Source organism: Periplaneta americana, chromosome 11 (genome assembly GCF_040183065.1).
Source record: "Periplaneta americana isolate PAMFEO1 chromosome 11, P.americana_PAMFEO1_priV1, whole genome shotgun sequence".
NCBI classification, from domain to species: domain Eukaryota; kingdom Metazoa; phylum Arthropoda; class Insecta; order Blattodea; family Blattidae; genus Periplaneta; species Periplaneta americana.
In genome coordinates, this window is record NC_091127.1 from 74172869 (window position 1) to 74200240 (window position 27372).

The 27372-nt window shown below is 34.8% G+C and overlaps 1 protein-coding gene across 3 annotated transcripts in view; it reads right to left on the minus strand.

Moving 5' to 3' along the window:
* Positions 1-27372, minus strand: part of step (cytohesin steppke) — a 371199-nt gene that overhangs the window by 96720 nt on the left and 247107 nt on the right. The window contains exon 2 of one of the 3 annotated variants that reach the window (XM_069839624.1): positions 4267-4328. The exons of the other annotated variants lie outside the window; for them this stretch is intronic. The gene's annotated coding sequence lies outside the window, so the exon portion shown is untranslated. The remainder of the gene's footprint in view (positions 1-4266; positions 4329-27372) is intronic. 3 annotated transcript variants of the gene reach the window in all.

A 27372-nucleotide genomic window follows, 5' to 3' on the forward strand; every position in this document is an offset into this window, starting at 1 on the left:
TGTCCTTTAGATGAAACTATGCAATTTTAACTAAATGAGAAAATTTTCTAACACATACCATTTTTATGGTACACGCATTTCACTTATTTACACAAATTTGTTACACTAGCACATAAAGCAACTTTTGTTTGGCCAAAATTCACAAATTAAAATTTCTTTTTTGATCTTTTACGTTTGTAGTCAGCATCTGCAGTATCTTTGATGAGTGACCAGCAAAATTCAGCCAGCATACTTGCATTCCACCTTCCACTGAAGCGCGTTTCAAAGATAGATATTTCTTGATGAAACCTCTCCCCGTGTTCATCGCTTATAGCACCAAGGTTTTTTGGAAAGAAGTTCAGGTGACTGTCAAGAAAGTGTACTTTCAGTTACATGTTGCATCCCGTAAGGTGAAAGTAGTGCAACATTTCACTAACATTAAATAAGTTTTTATTTTGGAGAAACATTACGTGCTAGACAAAAACTAACTGCAGATTCGTTTTTGCGACCACAAAATACATCGAATACACATATTTTTTTTATAAAAAGGACAAATGTCATGTTTTACAGTGTTATTAAATGTTGCCGATCACCGCATCTACTTTGGGTTTTATTTTCCTATTGTTTTTTCTCTTCTGCTGCAAAGGTGTGTGTCATGTTTTTTCTAGAAAATTTCAGCGTGTTTCTTGTTTTCTATATGCAAACTTCAATGTCATGCAGCAAGCTGAGAAGAGCTAGTACACTTCTAGAATCTAAATCACAGCCTTGCGTGCTAATTCCTGAAATTGTTGGTAACTTCTAAATGTCGATGTTTCACCGAACGAGATACGAGATTCGACGGTAAAATTGTCATAATTTTGTATCAATCTGGGAAGGATAGTTTGATATTATGTTCCTTTATATTTTCATTGTCAGTGTACGAAAAATCTCATTAACAATCTATAATTTCATTCTAATCTTTCACAGTTCAATAAATCAATCGCATATTACACGATAAAGCGCAGTAAAGCTCTTCCTAATAATCGAATTCTTGAAGTTTAAAAATAACTTAAGGCATGTGTACAGCATGACGGCATAGATCAACGGTCCCGCCTTGAACGCCAGGATGTTGCTACATAATCTCTATTCTGAGGCGATTCTGTGAGATAGGGGCCAGGCTAGATCACCGCACAAAAAGGCACCGCACAAAAAGGAGATCAAAGGATTACAAAATTCACAATATTTACAAATGTTAAATATCTGTGACAGTGAAGTGAAAGAAGTGGTGCCCAACAAATTCAGACTCACATGTTGATTACAAAACAATCGTTTCGTTCAAAAGGGCTACAAGATACCTAAATAAACGGTGTGAATAAGTGGACTTAAATTCAGTAAATTCATATTACGCAACAATTAATATAAATTTTATATTAAGTTGAAGTAAAATACCAACTTGTGTTAATAAAACGTTTGAAAAATAAGACTAGCATAGAAAACCAAATACAATTTTATAATTCAACGGTGGTTAATGTTGCGTGATCAGAGGACATATCAAGATACGAGGAAATAACTTAAATTTTAATAACGCTGCAAAAATTGACGAGAAGAGAGCTCAAAGTTTTAACAGAATACGCGATCGCACTCCAAGCTCACGCGATTTTATAAACTATAGCCAGGCCTATAAAAAGACTGATAAAACCATACGCATAAATATAGGGAGTACGTAAATGGGCCAAAAACTGGTACCTCGAAGTAGATTCGTATTCAAACCTTCAAACCTGGGTTTAAGCCATAGTCGCATTTTGCTACTCGACTTTTAAAAATACGACAAACTTTCAATGTATATGTGCAAACAAGTGACAACCACATTAGACTGGAGGAACCATCAGAAAAGAAAACAATTATGAAGAAAATCAGAGATGTGTGTGAACTATAACGTGTTTAGAGAATTTATGGATTTAAATCAAATTTTAATGGAATGAGCAATATTCAAAAAAGTATTGAGCAATAGATGTTCAGGAATGGATTTCAAAAAGTTGTTACAATTCATGTTATGTTAACAAGTTAAATGAACAATTTCCCGTCATTCATTTAGTTATACAGGCTGATATATACATACTGAAGATTGTGAGCGAGAATTTAGTTACTTTATTATTAAAACTGAAATTGGAATCGCCTTTCAGTAAAAACAGTTAGCACTATGCCAACAGTAAATCTTGAAGTGCCTACTCGTAAAGAATTTGATTTCCCAAATGCTTTCCATGTTCGGAATGTTCATAAAAATAGATATATTTTAATGTGATGTAAATTCACCAGTAATAAGATCCTAATCATAGGTCTAACACATATATCTAGAGTATAAGATGAGTTTAAGAGGTTAGGTATAGCTTACACCAGTAAAATTTTTGGAAATATACAACAATTTTTCCCTCCATTATTGTATATTGTACATAAATATATATATATATATATATATATATTTTTTTTTTTTTATTTTGTGTTACAAGAAAATACTGATATTTGACCATTTTTTAAATTAATTTATTTTTTACCAGACAATCTATCAAAGGTAGAGAAATGATCTTGCATCATATTGTAGATATGACATGCATAAATACACACAAAAAATTTCACCACAGAATGGTGTATAGTTTTTTAGTTATGTGGGAAACGCTTCATCACTGCACAGGGAACTGAATTTTGAAAAAAAAAAATGTAAATAACATTTTTAAATCGTAAAAATATTTTTTTCATATAGCAGAAGGACAGTGTTTTACACGTACTAATTTTTATTATTGTACAAGACACAGTAATGGAGGAAAAAAATGTTAAATATATCCAAAATTTTACTGCTGTAAGCTGTACCTAACCCCTTAAAGTAATAAAACTCCAAGTAGCAAATTACATCATTTATTTTCTGTAAGTCTTATCTTTCTGTACAACTTACTTACAATGCTGCACAAGCTTTTCGCAATTTGCACACATATAATTATTCATTTGAGCATTTTTGCGACAATTATTTATTTTCTAGCTTAGATCCTGCTTCAAACCAATCACAATCTATTAATATACTGAAGCGAAAACCTATCAACAGCAAAAACTCTGCATATTAATCGGAACGTAAACTATGTTCTTCCAGTAAATTAACATAAGGGCATATTACCGATTTGCGCAATTATGACAAGGCCTTATATCGTCGCACTCAGGATTAACGTTGGCAATCCTTTGATACTCAAGTTTACACCGCTCACCGCGTGTTTGTTATTTTTATTCGTGTTTCTTATTCGCCTATCCAATTGTTATAGTTATTTAATACACGGAGAGTCATTTGGATCAGCGGAGGGAGAGGTTGAGGTCAGCATGTCTTATCTTCACCTTAGAAGTGTGTCGCGTATCGAATAACTGCTTATAAACAAAACAATCAGCCAGTGTTCCAAGGAAGATATGCAGTAGACCTATAACAAACAATAGGGAACTCTTTGACTTGCCGATATTAACCATTTGAGTGAGACGATAATAAATTGAGACCACGGTTTTGAATGTGTAAAATCCATATCAGCAATTCTTAGCCAGAGGCGAAAGGTATTCCAGTTTAAATCAATAGCCTGTTTGTCTCAGCTCACGTCCAACTCCTATTATTCGTCTGGGTGAATATTCTCTTGAAAAACCAAAAAACAGTACGCTATCTCACATTCTTCTCACTTTAGTTTTGATGTTTTATGCATAACAACGACATATTACTGCATTTCCTTGAATCAATGGCATATTAACATTAACAAAAATGCTTAATAAACGTAAGAAACATACAAGTAGAAGGGGAAAGGAAATAATGTTCAATTTTTCTAAAGAGGAAAACATTGGGAAGGGGGTGGTCCCTTGATCTAATATAAAAAGGTTTTCAAGACTATGCGCCACTTCCCGGTTTGGTATATTGTAGTGAAGTTTGGACTCTCAAATAAAAAGAGAAAAAAAGACTGAAATCACTCGAAATAAGGGAAACTTGAGAATGAAAATAAAATCAGTCGTTGCCAAAACAGGATAGTACAAAAACTAACTCGATTTGATAAGTTTTCAGAATAAACAAACACAAATTTTGTAAAATAATACAAACCAAAAGGTTACAGATAAAAATTAATACCTTTTAAAACAATGTTCGAAATGTACAGTCCTACAAATGCGTAATAAGTGAGACTGATGATTATGATTAGTAACTTATGATATATGCTAGTGAAAAATGACTTTTGTTTACTAAAGCATGTCATGAAATAGCTTCGATCTTGATTTAAAAATGAGATTCAATTTGCTTACCGCTACCCTGGAGTGAATTCTAAATTTACTATAGCAGGTCGCCTATATGCAATGAGGCTTACCTGAAACAAAAGAAAAAAACATTGTTCAAATATAACCATACCAAATACACATAATGAATTGTACTGATATAGGCTAGTACAGTAGAAGAGGCGAGACCTGTCCTGTGACCGTATCAAGTGCCGTGGCTGTATCACCAATGCGTATGGAGGGGGAAAACAGGTTTTAGTCTGAGATGAATTTCCGTGTCGGTAGATTCGTATAACATTAACCATCATGAAACAAACTCTCTTTCTGATAGCTCATTCTTTCCCCTCTTTCACAGGTCACATGTCAGGTCTCGCCTCCTCATCTGTAGCATACGTCAAGAAAATTAACAGGGAAATGAAAAATAACTGATTACAGATTGGTTTCTTTCGGGCACCAAAGTTAGATATTTAGATTTATTGCAGAATAGCGGAAATTATCTGTAAAATGCGATGTCTGTTTACTTTCTTGCACCATGTTCATACATAGGTACATCAAGGGAGTCTCGCTACTTGTGAATGTCTAGTGTTGGTTCAAAATTTTCACAATAATGAGGACAGAATAATCCGAAAGACCAAATTTTGAAGGCAGTTAATAACTTATTAAATAACTAACATGTTCAATCATCTTTATTTCCTCACTAGATGAAATAGCTATAAGGAGAACGCATTGTCACATTGAGAAATTAATTTCAAGATTTTTGCGAAAATAGGCGCTTACAGAACTCTGATACTGAAGACATCGTTTTCGATAAGTTATGCCGGCTGTCTGTGTGTACATCAACTTCAAAACCATTGGACGAACTTTGATCACATTCAGTACCTATTTAACAGAAAGCTATGCACGTGATACATAACCACTCGTACTAAAAACTGATGGTATTTAAAGGGGTTACATACATCTTCCACCATTAAAAATGTATATGTTTTGTGATTTTTATTCTTCCATATTATCCATAAGGCCTATTTTTATGAAATTTTATATACTTAATTTCTGCAATTTCCTCTTCACTACAAAAGGAAAAATATTTCCCTCCATAAAAAGTTTTTGGAATTGTTAATTTTCAAAATTTTCATGTTTCGATTTGCATCGAGCTGCTCTTTATAAAAATACTCCCAACATTTTTAATATTATTTTGTAAATCCTTTTTTTTTTACCGTAATAGTAACATTCATATTAACTATCCCTAGCTCATTGGTTAGAATATGTGCGCACTGTAAGAGGAAGATAAAATTGTTTCTTCATATATTTAATTTTTTTAGAAATTGTTAATTGAATTTTTCCCCCAAATTTCTGTTAAAGATGGGATAAAGATTGAACTACAGTGTGTTGAGCTTACTAACAAATAGGCCCGTGCATAATGTCATGTAATCATCTAAAAAAAAAAAATGTGGAAAATGTGACTGAAACAGTTTTCAGAAAATGAGAAAGTTACAGATTACTGACTGGTATTGTGTGTATATGGCAGGACATTTTAATACATAACTTGGTCAATTTTATAGATATCTTAAAATTTGTTTCACATATATAAAGCTAAAAGCTCACATTAAATTACTATAAAAATATAACAATAATTCTTTTTACCGTCGAGGATGGATTTTTTAGCAGGGCAGAAAGCTATAATGTGTAGCTTGGTCAATTTTATAGATACCGTACGTTACAATTTTTTTCACAGATATGAAGCAAAAAGTTCATATTAAATTACGATAGTAAAAACGAGAAATCACTTTCTTTATCTTCATAAATGTATGTAACGCCTTAAAAACTAAAATCACGATTTCCTACATAAGCTACAGTAATAGATAAAATGATATAGGCCAAAGGCAGACAAATTGTAACGAGCAATTGATGCAGCCTGCATGACAACAAAATGACAAGGTGGGGAGAACAAGAAATACATTACTGATATCACGGTTGGTTGCGGTGAGTAGCCTGACTTCAAGGCGATCAGAGAGTTTGTTTTGTGTTTCAACACATATTTTGCCCTCCTGTGATATACCGTAGGCAGTGACCCCGTAGGCAGAGATATAGATTTGCATAATTCATTATAGATCTTCAATAGAAAATGTCACATAAAATAAATTAGAACTTCAAGTATCATTACGAACCTGTATGTGCTAAGTTAACGTAATTGTAGCCGTCACAGAAATAGACAACAAAAGAAATAATTAATAAATATCTAATAATTAAACCTCCAATTGAAAACTTCTTCAGAGAAACATGTTAAGGCTTACACGAATCAATTTCTAAATTAACGTAATATTAGCCGTTACAAAAAGAGTACAAAAGAAAGATTTAAATGGCATACGAAGAAAGCGTGCTAAACTAGCCCCGGCTATCGACTGATTACTTGTACAGGATTCATATCATATATCATATCGCTAATACTGGTTTATGAATACGAAAAAAGTTAGTTCGCTGATCATCCACCGGAAGCCCGCGCTAAGAATGTCTATGAATATGGCCCTAAGAGATCAAGTCATACCATTAAAATTCCATAATGTCCTATCTGAATGCGTTCCTCGCTCACAAGTAGTTTAGACACCACTGGTCGATTAGAAGGATTCCGCTCTTTGTATAACTGATTTCTTGCCTTTCATAGTCAATTTAAGCATTCCTTTCGCACTCAAACGGACTGTCATATTATTTTCACTTGAGTTTTTCTTGAAGGTTGGTTGGCTACTTGTAAATTGACACAGAATCATAAACTAATACCGTTGCATAATTCTGTCAATTTAACATCCTTTCGTAAATAGAGAAATAATAATATAGGGAAACAGGTATTATAATATGCGAAAATTATCATGGGACATTGTGCAAAATTAATTACATCTACTTAAAAAACACAGTTAAAAGATTTCTTCACGTATGCCGTCTTGTAAATGGTGTTTATAAAAATAAACTACAAAAGGGAATATAAATTGGTACCATGATAACCGTGAATTTGTGAATATTTCCTTATTGCTAAGCATCAATTTGGGGTGGGAGATTAGAGACTACCTACTGAAAGGGCACGGGTTCAAGTCCAAGTGAAGACATAACGTCAAAAACGGCTTCGCAATAAAAACCGCCGATAAAACAATCGCTGTACAGTTAACAGTTACTTCATTAACTGGAATCTGCGGCTATAATAATTTCTATACTTGCGAAAATAATGAACTGAATTTTAATAGTTACCGTACCACACATCTGTTCACATTATAAAAACAATCGGGAATGTTAAAATCTGAAATATTCTAAGAATTTCACTCGTATTCAAGATGTTATTCCTTACAATCAATTCGCTTCTAAAATTCGCCTCTACAGAAATTCCATTTCCAATCAATCTACGCACTGCCTATTCTGCGGATAACTAAATCACACGCACGGATGTATGTTTCAAGCTTCGGTAGCCTGGAAGAAATGTTCTTGTAAATCATTTCATTTATGGAATATCTGTCAGAACCTTCAAAATTTTTAAAGAGTTGATCTCAAAGTTTTGTTGGGCACTTGGTTGATAAAGCAGTTCTACGCTATAGCCTACAGCCAACATTCTCTCCTTATATGAATTTCCATAGCAACTTTACCTTGCTGCCAAATTAAAACCATTGGTCCTTCCAACACTTCCATATGTTTATCTTATTATACCCATGAGTGTGAATGTGTAGCGTGTGCGTGTGTGTGTTCCTTGAAAAGTTGATACAATCAGACGAACTGCTTATGTCATACAGACAGAAGTCTTTATTTACAATGTTTTTAGTGGTTATTTAACGATCCTGTTAACAACTAGTAGGTTATTTAACGTCAATGAAATTGGTGACAGTGAGATGGTATTTGGCGAGTTGAGACCGATGATTCACCATGGATTACCTGGCATTCGCCTTACGGTTGGGGGAAAACACAACAATGTAATTCCAAGCGGGAATCGAATCGTCGCCCAAGCGCAGCGACGGATCAGCAGGCATGCGATCCGGCTGAGCTACGCCGGTGACTCTTTACAATGTTCTATACAACCTTTGGAAATATAGCCTATTTATTGTTAATTGCGCTTTTACAAAATTGAATGTAATTTGAATCAGTGAAATTCAATTTTTAAATAAAAATACATTAATGATAAGACTTTACAGTGTATTACTATTTGAAAAAGTGTAATACTGAATTAAAAACTGGCATTTTGTAATCTTAATAATGTTTTAAGTAGGGCCTAAGTTAAATATTCGGTAAATATAGTACCGAAGGAAACGAAAGAACGGATACATTAGCGAAGTAAGCAGCCTCATCAAACTCAGAATATGAATATTCGATCTGCCCTATTTCATAAATTAAGCAGAGGATCAAGCACACAACTTCACTCAAGTGGAATACATACTCGAACTCTAGTGTTAAAGAATCTGTGACGAATAAATTATTCTTTCCTAGTGTACAAGACAGACTATGCTGCAGTCAGTTTTCACCGGACTTCTTTTTCACTCAATTTATGACCGGCCATGGAAAATTCGGTTCCTACTATGAAAGATTTAGGATCAAAAGTGCAGAAGAATCTATGTGCATATGCAAAGACAGTCAGACTGTTGAACATTTAATTTTTCACTATCCAGTTTTCGAAAGACAAAGACGTTTGTGCGAGATCGTGCGTATTTGCTTGGTTTCCGCACAAAACCAACCCGCGGTAAGTCTAAAATTCCACATTCAGTATTCCCAACTGAACACACTTAACAATTTCCCTCTTCTTACCGCTTAAGTGACATATTGATTTTACTGCTTTAGGCTTTTAACATATTATTTTTAGAGACGTTCAATATAGTAATAATTATAAATTGGAAACTTACCACTGCAATTTCACCTAAATTGCACTGTTAATTATTGTTTTTAAATATTTGCAAAAATTAAGTAAACTCTACAACTCCACTAAAGTAACTGCATTTCGTGATGCATGTAACATTGAGGAAGCCGTTTGTTTTAAGTTCGCATTTATAGACTAGGGGGAAAAAAGTCAGACGTATATCACGGCCTGCTGGAGTGTAGTAAACACAGAAAACGTTTTAAAGCAACAATGTTGAAGATAGATATTTTTGTTTTCCAAAATTGCCGTCATTGAACAGAAACCAAGATGGAGATTTCATTGCAACTAATTAGAAATTCCTCTTTCAGGTATGTAATAAACGATCTTCGCACAAAATAATGTACGATACAAGAGCGGTATGTTTTCTTTCAATTCTCGGAAATTAAAAAAGCTCAACTGCGTTTCGCTTTTTCAAACTTTTCCTCGAACATGAAAACTTCAACATACCGCTCTTGTAACGAATATTACTATTTTTAAGATATCATATTTCGGACTGCAATTTAAATTACTGCACACCCCTTTACCATTTACTTAGGAAAAAAATATTGCTATAAAAAATTCACAGAATTCATACACCACATCTACTCAAGACTGTAACTATTAAGGGTATGTAAATTATTGATAATATAAAATCGTAATACACTATCTAAAACAAGTTCTCTCTTTGGGACATAATAATAGTAATAACAATAATAACTATGTTTGTATTATGGATTTTACTATTGTTCAGTGTTTTATGACATAACTATATAGTTTGTAACCGTAAGTAATTTTGTTTTTATCTCTTTACTATCGCAAACCATGCATCGAAAATTGTAACTCAGTTATTTCTTCCGTTATCTTTTTTGCTGCTGTGTATTGCTTCAATGTTTCTAATTAATGTTTTTATATATAATCAAAAGCAACTGAATGTCATTTCCATATTCTTTCCTACTGTTTATTGTTACTACCTATATATTAGGTGTTTAATTTATAACTAAGTCAATTCTGTGCATTATCTCTTTATTATTGTTTAAAATTATGTATAAATTAAAAAATGTATGTCATATTCTAGCAATATCTCTTCGTTTATAATTTCTAATTTATGTATTAATTTTTTGTAACTACATAATTTTTGTATAATGTATTAAGTATTGTTTACTGTCTATTAATTAATGTATTTATGTTGCAACTATGACTCATTCATACTACTACTTCTTTAAAATTGTATATTATCTTTACATAATGTATTTCACATGTAACAAACTACAACCCTAATATACCAAAAGGTAAAATAGGGTTTTAATATTTGGATAACAATAATATAGTACTATGGCACCTTAGAGAAAAATTGGAAAAGGCAAAGCTTTAAATTACTTAAATAACAATTGGAAATGGAAATCTCAACGAATCATTAGCTATATTTAAAACACCCGGTAAGATAAGCCTTAACCAAGCTTCCAAACTTTAGGCTACTTTCAATTTGTATTTAAACGAAGTGCTTCACCTGCAAAATTTGACAACAGTGATTTCCGTTAGAGATAAACTCTGGCAGTATCAGAGAACTCCTTCAAATTCTACTGAATCAATTGTTAGTTTCAGCAAAGCAAAAAACCATTAATTTATTACATCGCTACAGCCCTATGAGAGTAAAACAGATACTTTCAAAGAACCTACTAAGCCACATCAGCATTTTATAGCACAAAGTAGACAGAAGAGTATATATTTTTAACAGCGAGATATTTAACCTCACAAAATTTATTTAGTGCTGCTTCTGATAAGAGGAGCGTAGAGAGAACGGCAAGACAAAGCAGCTTACCAAGCAAAAAAGAGGGGTTCTATTGTAGTTCAGTATCATCTACAATAAATTATCTTGCCCGTCTAGACAACGTTATATAGAAGGGGATTTTTCTAGTCGTAAGACAAATTGCAGTTTCTTCACATCGATTTCGCTTCATCGCTTTTTAATGCTTCTTGGCCAGCGAAATTCTTCACTGAATCGAAACTGAAAGGTCTGAGAACGGAAGAATAACGTTTCACCATCAGTCATCTACCCCAGTCAGTACTGCTTTCGGTTCATCATGTACCAAACGCAGAATTTACACAATGAAGGCTGCTGTTCACTCCACTCTGTGACTTTAATGTTAAAGGTGAACGATGTTTTCTTAGAGATTTTTCTGTAGACCTACACATTTATTTATTTGCTCACTTACTTACTTAGGGGCTTTTAGAGAACTCGGAGGTTCATTGCTGTCCTGACATAAGCCACCCATTAGTCCCTATCCTGAGCAAGATTAATCCAGTCTCTACCATAATATCCTACGTTCCTCAAATCCATTTTAATATTATCCTTCCATCTACGTCTCGCCCTCCCCAAAGGTCTTTCTGCTTCCGGCCTCCCAACTAACACTCTATATGCATTTCACCCATACGTGCTACATGCCCTCCCCAGCTCGAACGTCTCGATTTAATGTTCCCAATTTATGTTAGGTGAAGAATACAATATATGCAGTTCTGCGTTGTGTAACTTGTGTTGGGGTTTCGTAACAAGCTGTTTTTCACGGTGATGGGTTGTTAGCACTTCGCCCAACCCCCAAGCTGGAGGACCACTCCTTATCGGCTGTCCGCGACTGATTATTCAATATATTCGCAGCTACCTTTCATGTCTGGAGGCCGTCTCCTCTATCTGCAACCTGAGGACACGCCTGATGTAAAATTCAAATTTTGTTACACTCATACTGCTGTCATCAAGTAACCAAACATCAAATTAAATTTTAAGTGCACATCGTTCTGCCTTACTGCGACCTGCGTTATTTAACGACGCTATATCAACTACTATGTTATTTAGCACCGATGGGACTGATGATGGCGAAATGAGGTTGAGGATTCGCCACGTACTGGCCTGACGTTCGTCTTACAGTTGGAGAAAACCTCGGGGAAAACCCACTCAGATAACAAGTCCAGTAGGTATCGAACCCATGCTCGAGCGCAGCTCTGGATCAGTAGGTAAACGCGCCTACCGACTGAACTACGTTGGTGGCCGTCCTATATTACTTCTTACATTAGATCCATCTACATTATAATAAAGTTATGTTTATATTTATTTCAATAAAATACAAAATTCTTTTTTTACATTAAGGACGCTGCACCTGTCTGTCCATCCGTCTATTCAATACTGATCAAATATATGTCTATCCCTTCACATATCCACCTACTCACCCTACCATTCATCTCTTAATTTACTCATCCATCCATCCATCCATCATTCCAGAATGGAAACAAGGTCTGTTTTGTTGAGAAGAAGTCATCATCCGACTGAGCCACAATGGAGCTTTCAGTTACAACTAATTCCTTAATGAATATGCGTAAAAGATAAAAAAAAAAAAAAAAAAACAAGTAAGCGATTTTGAGGATTTTTTGCCTAGTGCTCCCACATAAAAATGGAATACAATAATAATATGTTTACTTCACGATTGTGGAATGGTTGTATAATTTATGAAAATATGTCTCCTTCCTTTGAACTAGGTCTGAACCAAATTTGGTTAAATCGGTCAAGAGGTTCTAGGAAGAAATGTCTTTCACGTTCACAAGCTCATTTCTTTATATTATTATTATCTAGCACAGGAATTCTTAACCTATGGGTCGTGATCCAAACAAGGGTCGCCGTAACTTTCGGGATGGGTCGCTGTAGCTTCCCGGAAAAATAAAATGAAAGAAATGTTAATTAAAGTACTTGGGATTATGACTATATTTTGCAATTATTGCTTATTATGAAATATCACAACTCTATATTAATAAATAATTGCTACACTTATTTACTTGTTTTTATTCCAATATAACTGTTTAAGTTGAAAATAGGCCCATGGGTCTCGCAAGTTTATCGCCCAGTTAACTTGGGTCTTGGCCAAAAAAGGTTAAGAACCTCTGATCTAATACAACCTAACACAATTTGCGTATTTGTATTTCCCTGAAAGGCATGTTCTGCTAAGCTTGTTGCAGTATAAAAGTAAATTCGAAAGAACAACTGAACTGTATTTCATTCACAAAAAACAAATCTAAAAGAAAATGAAGAAAAATGTACAAATGCATTAACAAAAGAAAGTCCGGACATTAACATCTTTTACAGACAATGCTAACTTATAGGTAAGTACAGGTTCATATTATTACTTACCTTCTTCACAAACATGTGTGACCAATGGTCACAATTACTCTTTTCTCCATTTCGTAGTTTTGTTTCTACTTTCAAAATATTTGCTTCATTATATAATTTTACTTTCCCAGTTTCTACATTCTCATTTTTACTTTCTTGATTCTACAAAGTGTAAACACAAAGTATTGTGACGCTGAAATAAATCCATTTACACATTTTTCGAAAATACACGTTTTAATAAACTCTAATGCCGGAAATGTTTCCAGCATGTCGTTTGTTCACCCGTACACAGCAACTTTTCCTCTGCTTGGTTGGGATTTGTTCATGTTCAATATCTATTAATTAAATTCAGCTGGGAATAATGCACATGAAATAATATAATTTGTACATAAAAGTTATCTGGTCTTAGTCAGAAGAAAAAAAATTATTTACATGAAAACGGGTCTAATACTTTCTTAGTATGTATTCTCAGATAAGATAAAGTGATAAATTAAATGTCATAAACTAATAATACTTCAACTTTTTATCGGAGAAATTAATTTACTGCTTGCATAACTGTATCTCCAAACAACAACATTTTCTGAACAAACAATTCAGAACTAAAATAATTAAAATCTGATTTGCAAAATTAACGTAACTTACACGTTACAGAAAGAGAACAACAAAAGACTTCACTTTTCTCTAAGAAATTAAATTCTGCAGAATTAAACATCGAATTGAAAATATCTTCAGACAAAAATTATATATCTTAGAGATAACTAAACGAATTAATTTTTAAACCCAACCTAAATCTAGCCGTGGAAATATAACAAAGAATATGAGACATAAACGACACAAAAAACACTACATGAAAGCTACTGATCCTGGGTTCATATTCCATTTGTGCCATTTCTCTCCCTTGTTAAAGAGTTGTTCAGGCGCGTTGTTAGGACAAGAAATAAATTGTGCATAAAATGCAACAGTGCTTTAAAACTCAATTTGGTAATGCCTGCTACCAAAGTTTTAAAGGTGCTTGTTGAACCTTCATGAAATCATACAATTTAGTTCCTCTGGTCTATTTCGGCTTCTCAGTCTAGTTACTGATCACCGGCACTTTCTTGGCCTGCCAGCATTCCGTTTGTAATTGTACAAGTACATTTGAAATCGGATATGATGTGACTTCTTTCTCAATACTCGTAGATGCTAGTGCCATTTTAATTTGCATTTTATAAATAAATCCTTACTTACTTATAAATGGGTTTTAAGGAACCTGCAGGTTCATTGCCGCCCTCACATAATCCTGTCATCGGTCCCTATCCTGTGCAAGATTAATCCAGTCTCTATCATCACATCCCACCTCCTTCAAATCCATTTTAATATTATCCTCCCACCTATGTCTCGGCCTTCCCAAAGGTTTTTTTTTTCCCTCCGGTCTCCCAACTAATACTCTATATGCATTTCTGGATTCGCCCATACGTGCTACATGCCCTGCCCATCTCAAACGTCTGAATTTAATGTTCCTAATTATGTCAGGTGAAGAATATAATGCGTGCAGTTCTGCGTTGTGTAACTTTCTCCATTCTCCTGTAACTTCATCCCTTTTAGCCCCAAATATTTCCTAAGAACCTTATTCTCAAACACCCTTAATCTCTGTTACTTTCTCAAAGTGAGAGTCCTAGTTTCACAACTATACAGAACAACCGATAATATAACTGTTTTATAAATTCTAACTTTCAGATTTTTTGGCAGCAGACTAGATGACAAAAGCTTCTCAACCGAATAATAACACGCATTTCCCATAGGCCTATTTATTCTGCATTTAATTTCCTTCCTAGTGTCATTTATACTTGTTACTGCTGCTCTAAGACATTTGAATTTTTCCACCTCTTATAAATAAATCCATACAAAGAGATTTTAGTCTTTCAAGGTGATTGCGTTCAGAAGCAGGTTTTTTGAATATTTCATCATGTGCTGGAACTTGACACCTGGAACGTTTAGAAACTGTAGCTATACGTGTTTAGCTATTTCGCTGGACCCATTAATGCCTGGCTGCTTCAACAACTGGGTCATACCAATAAGCCCTGAAGATGGAATGTGTATGCAGTTCCCAAACGTTGGAGATATTCATTTCAGCAAACGGCGTAATACTTTATTTCCTAGGACAAGTAAAGAGTAGTCAATATCGACAAAATAAATACAGTACGATAATACCCAGGCGACAAATAAGCAATGGCGATATTCAGAAGAAATACGACAAGTCTTGCATTGCATATTATTTATGGGTAAACAGTCTTACAAAGTCACGTCAGCTATCTGAGTTTGAAACGTGCGGTGGGAACCTTGACACAAAAAAGCCAACACAAACATTAATACAATCGCCGATGTCTTGGTGATACATATTCATGTTCAGCGGGTGTCGTCTTTCATTGGCAGTCATCAACCACGACCTTGTGTTTATAACTACACAAAGAATATGTCACTCTAAAAAAAAAAGGACACCTAGTGTTCTGATCTGACTATAGATGTTTCATGTATGCTTACTGAACTCTAAGGTACTATGGTACCAATAATGTGTACTTACTTACTTACAAATGGCTTTTAAGGGACCCGAAGGTTCATTGCCGCCCTCACATAAGCCCGCCAGCGGTCCCTATCCTGTGCAAGATTAATCCAGTCTCTATCATCATACCCCACCTCCCTCAAATCCATTTTAATATTATCCTCCCATCTACGTCTCGGCCTCCCTAAAGGTCTAAAAATGAATGAATCATCAGATGACTGAAAGCAAGTAATGGTCTCTTAAACCAAATTATAGTAATTTAGCAATTACTTAAGGAACCCGAAGGTTCATTGCCGCCCTCACATAAGCCCGCCAGCGGTCCCTATCCTGTGCAAGATTAATCCAGTCTCTATCATCATACCCCACCTCCCTCAAATCCATTTTAATATTATCCTCCCATCTACGTCTCGGCCTCCCTAAAGGTCTTTTTCCCTCCGGTCTCCCAACTAACACTCTATATGCATTTCTGGATTCGCCCATACGTGCTACATGCCCTGCCCAACTCAAACGTCTGGATTTAATGTTCCTATGTAATGTGTACTATTATCAAAAAATAACTTGGACAATGCAAATAAATCGCACAAGTTTTCTCTCTAAGCAGAAACATTTATGTCTACTCAATATTTAATCTACTTTCAGCATATGTAAGCCTACTTTCGTACAAATTCTTTAATTGTTCTATGTCGTAGCCTGAGAAACCAGGTGTATCCACTAAAATATGAATGGAAATGAGTACAACCAAGATCAAAATGAAAAAAATAAAGAACGCAATAATGAACAGGTGTAGACAAATGTCGGGGGGTACTAAATATTATCTAGCCTGAGTATTATGAGTTCAAAATTGTTTAAGACTTCGATTTCTTTTATGTCGCTACGACTAATACACGTTATCAAAAGAGATCGCAGGAAGAAGCAGAGGTGTGTAATATGTTTTATTAAATAATTCCTAATAATGTTAATATCGAAGAGGTGGAAAAATTCAAATATCTTGGAGCAACAGTAACAAATATGAATGACACTCGGAAGGAAATTAAACGCAGAATAAATATGGGAAATGCTTTGTTATTATTCGGTTGAGAAGCTTTTGTCACCTAGTCTGCTGTCAAAAAATCTGAAAGTTAGAATTTATAAAACAGTTATATTACCGGTTGTTCTTTATGGACTTTCACTTTGAGAGAGGAACAGAGATTAAGGGTGTTTGAGACTAAGGTGCTTAGGAAAATATTTGGGGATGAAGTTACAGGAAAATGGAGAAAGTTACACAACGCAAAACTGCACGCATTGTATTCTTCACATGACATAATTAGGAACATTAAATCCAGACGTTTGAGATGGGCAGGGCATGTAGCACGTATGGGCGAATCCAGAAATGCATATAGAGTGTTAGTTGGGAGGCCGGAAGGAAAAAGACCTTTGGGGAGGACGAGACGTAGACATTGAAGATGTTAATGAGATTTATTTAATCTTTAAGTATTTATAAAAGTTTCCCCTGATACACAAGGTACAACAAAAATCTACTTTTATAAATTAATAATATAACCCTTACAGTAAAAATAAACTATAATTGAAAAAATTTAATCAACAACATATATTAAAATGGATTTGAGGAAGGTGGCATATGATGATAGAGACTGGATTAATCTTGCACAGGATAGGGACCGATGGCGGGCTTATGTGAGGGCGGCAATGAACCTGCGGGTTCCTTAAAAGCCGTTTGTAAATAAGTTGTAAGTATAGTTTAGTAAATGCATATTTATCTTAGCTCGAGGGGTTTTCTCATTGCATGTGTGGGTAAAATGCGGAGTCTTTTGAATAAAAAAAAAAAGAAGCTGGCGCCTGAAAATTTTGGAGTTTCGTCTACCTCTAGTAATAAATATACAATATATATAGAATATTATAATGACCAGGTGAAAACGAAGTTGTGAAGATGGAGATAGGAAAGACGAAAGTGATGGTGATAGTGGTAGTAGTTGTGGTTGTGGTTGTGGTGGTGGTGCTGCTGATGATTATGACAGTGACGACAGAAGATGAGGATGAAAGTGGTGTAGATGAAGGTGATGACACAATTACAGTGAAGACAATAAATTTTGGTAGTGGCTGTGACAGCAGCGGGAGCGGTGGTAATGAAAGTGGTGAAGTTGAAGAATAGTTCTTCTCCGAGTGGCTGAAAAAGCAGTAGCGATTATAATGCATCTGCGGTACGATGAAAGACTAAAAGCGAAAGGGATTCCGAGAGGGTCAGTCGGTGTCTTATCTATTCAACGCTGCTCAAACCCATTCGGGCAGAAGGGTAATGGTAATGGGTAATGGCGAGGCAGAGTAAGACGCTGGCTGCACTATATTTTTCTTGTGCAATATTATGAATTATATGCAAAAGTCTACGGAAACATTAAATAGTGTGGAAAGTTAAATTTTTTAGAGAAGAATAAAAGTTTGCAAAATGTGAATTGTGCAGACGAAAGTTTTTAATTAAAGAAAGCACTTTCAATTTAATTTATAATTAGCAGCAAATAACGCGTAATACTCACAATTCTGCATTTTACAATTGTATTATTATTATTATTATTATTATTATTATTATTAGACTATTATTATTATTGTTATTATTATTATTATTATTATTATTATCATCATCATCATCATCACGAACAATAACAATGTTTTACTAAAACCGAAATCGCTCATTTACTTTCTATAATTCCGAGAAAAAAATCATTTGCAACGAGCATTTAATTTTTTTTATTTAATTTTAATTTTTTTATAAAAATTAACACTTCAATTCTTTGAATTGTAACGAGCATCATGTACGACAATTCTTAATAGGGTCTACTTATGTTCATCATAACTCCGTTATCAAATTAAATATTGAAATTTTCTAAATGTTTAACAATAAATTCATACGCGAGCATATTTGGACATACTGTTATACCATAATGAACTTAAACATAGAATGGTAACATTGCTGTGCAGAATTATTACCCTGTTGAGGTAATTACGATAAGTACGTAATACAGTAAGCTCAACAGCCGCTCCTAATAAATATCTGATTGCGATGATACTGATGACTAGATACGAGAATTTCATGCACTATAAAAATCCCAAAATATGCATGCATTCATACGCTATCAAACTATGAACATGCAAGTTCAAGCAAAAAATATATTAAAATATGTACTTTCATTTTTATTCCAAATGTCTTATTTGACTTCACTTTTTTTGAACAGTTAACAACCTAACAGCATTTCTAAATTGGTTCCGGTGAGGTTCCTACGCTTGTCAGTCAATAATTTTTGTAGGCAGAGAATGACCTCTCTACATTGCAAGAAGTTATGAGTGCAAACTTGAATGAACATTTTGTGACAGTGTCAGGTCAAATTCTTCATTCAAGTTTTCGTCACAAATAACCTTCTTCACTGAACAAAAAAATCCGTAGTCCGGGTTCGCATTTATGATCCTGTTCAGTTTGTTTCTCGCCGCTACACCCACTTCCCCAAAGGCATATCTGTGGGACCTATGAAATTCTTTGCACATTCTTTCATTTTTTTGCATTCTTGCAATATGTGAAACATGCGACATGCTGGTCGACTTGAAATTTTTAGTACATTTTATTTGAAATTATAATAGACCTTACGGTTACCTAGATACGATTTTAAAACAGACATCGTAATTTAATCATTAATTAATTTAAAGAAGCCTTGTAACTTTTTACAAAGAACAACTGCCATAGAAAATATTCGGAAACAGAATAGCAGTGCTTACCTCTTTACTGCAACAATCGTAGAATGATAATCCCAACTGATCTAATAAAATCTTTCCCTTTAATCCACTTTTGGAACCTTTAACTGGAGGCATATTACAGCCGCATTAACACACGTAAACAATAAACAAACACATTAACCACTTACGAGGTTAACACACGCAAAAACACTTTAGCAAATGGTTCCGATTTTAGAAGAATCTAAATTGCTACTAGTATTGGAAAAGGTAGAGAATTTACAACCTCCCTGAAAGACAGTGCTTTTGACCTAAATTATTTGTCGGCAGTTTCCTTGAACCCTCTATATTTCCTCTCTATTATTCTCAAAATATGCAACTTAATAAATCCATTTATGACACGCAGTCTGTAGAGGGTCGTCAGTAAAATGTTATAAAAGTGAACGTACGTCCAGGAAAAGGTCCTCTAACATCTTATTGTAAAACTTAACGTTTTATTTCATTTTTCTGTTATTCAGCTATTTTCTTTTCCTTCTTCAATCCTGATCCTGAAGCTAAAATAAGGGACATAAAAATCGAGAAACTGAGGTGTCCACTCAAAACCACTGAAACATGCATTTAAAATGAATATAATGTATATTATACACATTATTAAGCTAAAAAATGCTTAAATATACATTATGCATGTTTTTATCCCCAAAAAGGCCAAAACATGCAAATATGCACGGAAAAAGTCACACATATTTCGAACCAGAAAGTAATGAAATGGGTAAGTACCAAGTTTGAGCTATTTTCCTATGTTCCTATAAAAATATGCATTTGCATGGAATGCTTGTCTCTAGTGATGACGACGACGATGAATCTCACTATGAAAAGAAATGTTAAAAATAATGATGAATATGATGATAGTGGTGGTGGTGGTGGTGGTGGTGGTGGTGGTGGTGGTGGTGGTGGTGGTGGTGGTGGTGGTGGTTGTTGTCGTCCGTACCTACGGTAGCGGAGGTGGTGGTGATGGTGACGAAGAAGCAGCAAAAGAAGGTAATGCAGACAATAATAAATAAACTATGATTAAATTTAGACACCAATTTAACAGAACCTACTGTAGGCACTATTACTTGCAGATGTTAGTAAGTTACTAAATTAGAACACTTATTGCCTACTTACACTGAAAATGTGCATAACACAGCGTCTGTGAGAGAGTAAAACTAAATAGCAAAAAGTTAAGTCACAGAAATACAACGATTATTCACTAACCGCAGTTGTTTGATCCATAATAGTGACTTACCGCCATTACAATCCCGCAAGAAAGAAAACCAAGACAGAAACCAGACCAAGAACTCAGACTAATCACCATTGTGTGTAGACGAAAGCTGTCATGGAGGTTGCATCGTTGCCAACAACAACTGTCTGGACCGTAAAGTAGTACAACGCTAGATTTAGGCGTGTCTGCAACCTATGGAGCGTCTTGTTTCAACGTCCATCCATTCATAAGAAGGGACAATTAGGGTGTTGTTACACGGAAGTCTAATCATTCGGGAAATCAATCAAGAATGAACTTTTAATTACCCTGTCGCCATAGTTCCACAATTGTGCAAATCAACACTTTCTTGGTCATCCAATGATTTTCTTGCCTTTCGGTTGGTATTGACGAAAGCTGAATGAAATACAGTTTGGCTACATTCTTGCAACGGGAGGAAGAGAACTAGAAATGCTACATTTTAATGAAACATATCAAATAATAGGGCTTATTAAAATTAGAATTCAAAACGCATTGGTTACAGGAGCAGACGTCAACTTTTTTACAGAAAAGTGAAATTTTAAGATATGTTTATTTAGTAGTCTTACAGGTACTGAAACAATGTTTTCGTAAATCTAATATACCGTAAATATGTATTACTGAAGATACTGTATTACAAATTTTGAAAATATTCGCATGGAAAATGTTTTTAAGGAAGGAAATGAATTAAAAAAGCAACTACTATTACATCATAAACAGAAGATATGTTGCCCATGTGTTGGTAAAACGTTAGCTCTATAGCTTCAGCAGAATTCGAGAAAATAAATTAATATTCTGATGATAGAAGTTGCGCACCAATATCACCTTAAAATCATGATGCGATAAGAGTTTTGTTATGTAATATTAGTTACAGTTAAAACATATACCTAAGTAGCTTTGCTTTGTACTCCTATAGGCCTAATATTGTTTTGATGCATTATTGATTATTTTTATAAGGTTAAAGATACCATCAAGATCAATTCCAACTTATTATGTCATAATCTCTTTCTTTGGAATATCACTTTCTTTATAAATGATGTTTCATTCACTTAGTACAGTATAGTTGTACTACTATGGAATTAATGTGAATATTTCTTCTTAACTCTTTATTATGTTATTTACGTTTAAAATACAACTGCAATATTAAGAAATTGGTGTTAGTCCATTTGTTTTACAGACGATATATATATATATATATATATATATATATATATATATATATATCGATATATATATCTCAAACAGAAAGAAGCCATATAAAATAACGGCATAAAATTTCACGTTCCGTTTGAAGTTTGTACACCACTGTTTTCATAATCCAACAGGCTGCTTACGTACATATTCCTTCCTTCTTCCATACCTAGCGCTTGATGCCCTCGCACGACGTCAAGGTCAGAAAAATGCGCTTGCTTTGACATCACTGCTTTAAGGTCCGAGCCCGGCTTGAACCCGACAAGCATAAGTGAATTTCAACCCCAGCCCGGACGGGCCGGATCGGACCTAGGCCCGCGGGCTTGACCCGATCCCATGCAGATTTCTACGATAACACTTGTACTGTAATACATATACCTTGAGACTAATATATGTTATGCCGTGAGAGAAGAGAAGAGACAAAGTAGAGTTGGAAAAAAGACGAGATGAAGGAAAGGAGAAAGAAGAAGTCTGCATGACGGAAAAGAGTATTTTGAGAAAGACAAAAAGGGAAAAAAAGGTTTACGAAAGAGAGGAAAAGGAGGAAATGAGAGGTAGTCGAATGAGGAAGGGATAAAGAGAAGAAAAACAGAAGTTAAAAGAAAAAGATGGAAGAAGCAGAAGAGACTGGAAAAAAAGTGGAAACATTATAAGGAGAGGAGAGGAGTTGGAGGAAAAGGAGAACAGGTGGAGTAAAACATGAACTAGAGATAAAATATAGGAGAAATGTAAGTGGAAGAAAGAGACGTAGAAGAGATGGAGTAGCACAGAAAGAATATCAAGAAGAAAGGGGCAATTGGAAGATGAAGAATTTGAAGATTTGAAGAGTGAAGGAGAAGAAGAGAAAGAGAGCTAAAGATGGGGCGAAAATGAAACTGAAATAGAAGTAAAAAAGAGAACTTTAAGTGAAAATGGAATGCATCACCTTCTTTAAAGTTAATGTTCATCTTTTCTGCATTCATTAGAGACGAAATACCAGTAGATTACGTTTCTATTATTCCCTACTTCACCCAATATTTCAAGCACTAGTCTCATTTCAGCTAACTTTGTAAAAAGTGTTTTACTTCTAACGATTTGCTTGTCATCACCTAGTCCTAAATATATGCAAGCAAGGTTTTATCGCGAATACGTACGGCAGAAAAAGCTATAGACTCAGGACAGAAGAATAAGCAGAACTTTAACTAACGTGTGTTAATTTTCCTTGACGCTTCGGACGACACTTCAGAACTTTGAACTCTAATTTAAAGGTCTGGCTTATCAGAGTCCTTCGTCCGTAGCTCGATAATTCAGCGTTAATAATTTAATTCTCCTAAAATGTAGCGACAAGATACGTAACTGACAACTAAAGGCATATAATTTACACTCCAAATTATAAATCGCTGGCTTACAAGCAAAACACTCGAAGTAAAACACATTAGCTCTGAGAAGAAAGCGTTTTGAAAGCTCTTGACAAAATAGAATCCTCAAAATATTATTTTTAATAAGATGTTTCTCTTTATGTGTACCGTATGTAATATCTAGTGTAAATCATTGTATTCAATTAGAATTAGAGTCTGGCTGGACGGAAGAGAAGGCCTACTGGCATTAGCTCTGCCAGATTAAATAAATAAGTAATAATATAATAATAATAATTATTATTATTATTATTATTACTATTATTATTATTGTTATTTCATTTTCCAATTCTAAGTTAATATACACATTATGTATGCCTACATATAAGCCTTTTTGTCAGAAGCAATATTTTTTACTTAGTGTGTTCTGCTTTGTAAACTCTAGGATGGCAAAGCAAACCAAATTATTCGATCTCTGACTTGACAATATATGGAACGTTTCAGTAGAATACCTACAACGTTATTAGGCCAAATGGACACTGTCGGTGAAGCTTTTGTTTCCTGAGGGAAAAAAAAAACTTTACAGCACCATATGTCCCATGTCTGCGGCCATACGCAGACTTCCACCACATTCCTCACCAAGTGTAAACAAATTCTCTCGCAGTGACACCTCTCACACCTTCAAATTGAGTGCGTGTGCACTGGAAGCTGGAAACATCCACATCCCTTCATGCGTAAAATATTTATAATTGAGGCAATATAACGACTGTATTATTTTCTTTCGAAAGAGAAAAGCGTATGTGTATGTATCCCCACGCAAGTTTCCTGAGAAATGTGTAGAAGCATATCTACAAAATAACATTTGGAATACCAAACGATAGAGGAATAACTTTAACTGGGAAGAAATGATACAGAATTCTTAATAAAGAAGACGAGTCAGACAGCAACTCTGAAAATAATTATTCAGTATTTTAATCACAATTTATTCTACACCTCTTCCATTTTAACGATTTATAGGAACGAAATTTATTGTTTCTTTGTAATCTTCGTCTCAATAGTGTTATTCGACTTTGAAACAAGGTTATGTACGTTTGTGAGGTAAATTTAGAACTTATGTTGTTGAACTACTTTTCATCAGTAGCAAGAAAGCAATCATCATCCTCAAACATTACTTCACGAATGCATTCTTTGAGTTCACAAAACAGGAGACAATATGACGATACCAGATAATTGGGCACAAAAGAGGACACGCCAATATTCGTGGATTTGACAAAATAGCGTCTATTAGTTGCCTCACGATTCACCTTGCACACACGTTTGAAAACCTAAACTGTTGTAATACTGTGGGTTTTGTCCAGTCGAAATTTTTCAGTTTGATGTTCATTCTTCATAAACATTCACATATTACAATATTACATTCTTGAAGTCTGTCACTGTCACTGTGTAAAGAACTGGAAATACTGACACGTATACTTCTACGAAATGTTCCTATTACCCTGCGATCGAGGAATCGTCATATTATTAACCGTCAAATTAGATTAAAACTTAGGTTAAAATTGTAACCGCGGTATATTCGCTTGTACTCTACAGAACTAATGTACTAAAGCTTCAAGTGTTATGAATGTTAAATTCCAATATGACGTAAATACTATCTGTTAAATTCCAATACTTCATCTGACGTAACTACTATCTGCACTGTGTCCTACTTTCGTTTTTATTACATACCGATAACACAAAAGAAATCTATGTAGAAACTAGTAAATCGTAATGCTACTTAAGATTCATTTTTTTAAAGGGAAACGTTGTTATTTAACGTCTATTTCAATTTTCAGAACTGTAATACCGTAAATATGTAATATGTAGCTAATCGGCGCGTGTCCCTGTATTGTTTTGGTCATATTGGTCAGGGAGACTTGCAATGTAAAAATGTCTAATGCTGGTAAAATAGACAAAAAAGGAAAACAAAATAGAAAGAAAGAACAGCTTCTGTTTAAGCGCTGATCTTGCGTCTTGATATATAAACAACCAGGAATTTTCACAACTTGTGATACATAATTCAATCATTCATTCATTCATTCATTCAGTCATTCATTCGTTTTCTGCCCAAGGACAGGTCTTTCACTGTAAACCCAGCATTCTCCAATCTTTCCTATTTTCCGCCTTCCTCTTAGTCTCCGCATACGATTTATCTTAATGTTGCCTATCATCCGAGATGTTCTGCCCCGAATTTTTCACCCGTTCACCATTCCTTCCGTGCATTTATTTTTTTTTTTATTTTAGTAGGTTATTTTACGACGCTTTATCAACATCTCAGGTTATTTAGCGTCTGAATGAGATGAAGGTGATAATGCCGGTGAAATGAGTCCGGGGTCCAGCACCGAAAGTTACCCAGCATTTGCTCACATTGGGTTGAGGGAAAACCCCGGAAAAAACCTCAACCAGGTAACTTGCCCCGAACGGGAATCAAACCCGGGCCACCTGGTTTCGCGGCTAGACGTGCTAACCGTTACTCCACAGGTGTGGACTGCATTTATCAATAGGCAGTTTCTTCTTAGTCATGATCAAGACTACTTCTTTTTCTCTTCCTGATCAATTTGAGCATTATTCTTTCTTCACCCACTCTTTCTAGCACAGTTTCATTGAATGTATAATATTGGTTCATAATTCTAACAATATGCATCTGAAGTGTGATTGTTGTGACTTACAAGAAACTTTCAACTTTTCATAATACGGACTCACAATAAACCACATCATTCGAATTATTTTAATTGAATCACTTAGTTCTGCGATCATGCTCAAATGAACTAAATTGCTTGGACAATTTTGTAATTAGCCTTTTTGCTGTGGACATTAAAGGGATCAGATCTTAGGTCTCTATATTACAACTAGAAAACAGTTGTAACGATATTTTTATTTATGAGTTAGGTTAGGTTAGTAACGGTGGCTAGGGCGGATTAGGAACGACCCTTTGCACGTCGGCCATACTGAGGCCTATTGTGCACCTCGAATTTTATGGGATGGATGAGAATGAGGTGTACCAGCCCACCGGCCGCATGTGATCCCTCACTCGCTCACCCAATCGGTGCTCTCTACTCCCCCCTCCCTAAGTTCATACCGCCAAGGTGACCAAGCAGCACAAGATCCATATCAATGGCCCTTCCAAGGTGTCGAAGCTCCCTTGATGAATCCTGGCAGAGATATTACAGAAGGGTGGGAACCCAGGGACGGTTGTGGAGAGAACGCTCTCTCCCGTAAGCTGACAAAAACATGCGTCTTGACCTGAATATGTCTATGAAATGAGTTGAAGAAAATGAATGATATGAAATTTAAATTCTTTTTCTACACGAGAGGGGAAGGGAAATGAACCGTGGCAATGGAAATTCCAACTCGACATTTACCTAAGAAACTGTGGAAAACCACGGAAAAACCATAGTCAGATTTGTCGATCCGGAAATCGAACCACGAACCTCCCGAATACAAGACCCATGCAGAATGCATGAGCCTCCTCGCTCGTTTATTTATGGGTACAACATTGTAAATCGTTTTTCTGATTAGGAACAGGGCTAAATCAGATATAATCAACACTACGAACTACTAAATACAGACTGAACAAAACTTAGATATAGGTACTACTAAGAAGCAACTATTCAATCGACAATCACGCCAACAAAAAGCGCACAACCGCACGGTTTATTGTTCTCTAGTGCGTTTGGGATGAACAAAGAACACGTGTGTTCATACTGTGTGTTGGTACAAGCTGATAATTTCTTTCTCACGTACTGGTATAGCGAAGTTTACTTCATCTTGTGCATATATATGTATATATAGAATGGTATACCGTAATTTCAAGTTAACAACCTGGCTTTATTGTTAATACATCTTTCGTGCAAATAATTGCTCTAACAATCTCGCATTATTGCTCTAGGTAAGATAAAAAAATAAACTGTCAGACTATCTTTTGACGGTGCTGTTAAAAGTGAGAAATCAATACTAGCTATGTTCTCAGATAGTTTATCTTCGTCTCGACCTAGCATACACTGTCGTCTTGTAGGATGGCAGACAAAAAAAATGATA